This window comes from Physella acuta, unplaced genomic scaffold (genome assembly GCF_028476545.2).
Source record: "Physella acuta isolate Inbredline_101_S28 unplaced genomic scaffold, ASM2847654v3 ptg002803l, whole genome shotgun sequence".
NCBI classification, from domain to species: Eukaryota; Metazoa; Mollusca; class Gastropoda; family Physidae; genus Physella; species Physella acuta.
The window spans coordinates 6,706-8,046 of NW_026734211.1; positions in this window are offsets into that span (position 1 = coordinate 6,706).

Here is a 1,341-nt window from a genome sequence, read left to right on the forward strand (position 1 = left end):
ACCGCTTACTCGGGCGTGATCGAAGTTGAGCCGAACAATTCGCAAGGTAGTGCTACTTCTGTCAATAGTGGCTTGTTTCGAGGATCGCTGTCAACAACCGACACCGCTGATTTTTACTCGGTCAACTTGAATGGCAACTCAGCTGTGTATGTCAACTTCAACGGTGCTCCCGAGCAGCGGCCCGGCGTTCGTTTGTGGAGTCCGATAGGCACTGTTGTTGGTAGCGCGTTGGCAGGTCAGGGACTGGTTGTGAACGTGGACTCAGGTGGACTTTACACCATCGAAGTTCTCGACAATACCGCCACGGGGCAGACGCAAGAGTATGTCGGTGTCGTTTCAAGTTCGCAGAAGGCGTTGCTTCTAAACGATCTTGGAAATAGCATTGGCCAGGCCGCCGAAGTGCCGGCGGAGCGTGCCAGTACCTTCATCGCTGGCGAGCTAAGCAGCCTGACAGATGTGGACATCTATTCCTTAAGTCTGACGACTCTGTCGCAGATGTTCATCACGTTGCAGTTGTCGGGGCCGACAGGGATTCCGGCTTACGGCCGTCAGATATCGATCTTTGACAAACAGGGCGTCTTTGTTACCTCATCGGTGAATGATGCGCTGTATCTCCCACGGAACATAAGCGCAAGTCCCGGCCAGTACTTCCTAGTGATCAACGCGACGTCCACGGCTGGCTTAGGGGCATATGGAATTCAAGCTTGGAACCTCGACGACTATGCAACGCAACGTGATGTGCCTTTGCATTTTATAGACTTCACGAAACAGTTCGCCGACGGGGCATTCAAATTCCTGAACCCTTTTGCAGCTGCTGATGCTATCCCATATGTAACAGCTTTCTGGCGATCGATGTATAGCGCCTATGAGGTTGATTGGACCCTTGACCGTCCGGATGTCCCTCTCGACCGCCTGCTCTACTCAGGTTTTGGCGACTTCGAAAATTTAGGTGGCGGTGTGGGTGGTGGCAATTACGGTCGGAGACGTCCGGTCGGTACATCGTTTACGAACCACGAAGAAACCACTTGGGGCTTGGCAAACGGGGCGGGCGTCTTAGTGCACGAATTTGGACACATGGCAGGTTTGTGGCACGTGCGTGATATCTCGTCTGATATGGCAAATATTCACACGGACAACGTCCATGTGTATGGTACGCAGTTCGGCTATGCGTATTCCAATCAACGCCGACCATCCACGATGGTGGTCAATGGCCGCAACTGGATGGATTGGAATCTTGGAGTAGGCTCGCAGGTTCCCGAGCAACCCTCTGACCTCTCCAACCCTCAGTCTCTCGATGCCAACTTGAAAGAGATGAGCCTCGAGTTCAGTGATACTACTCAA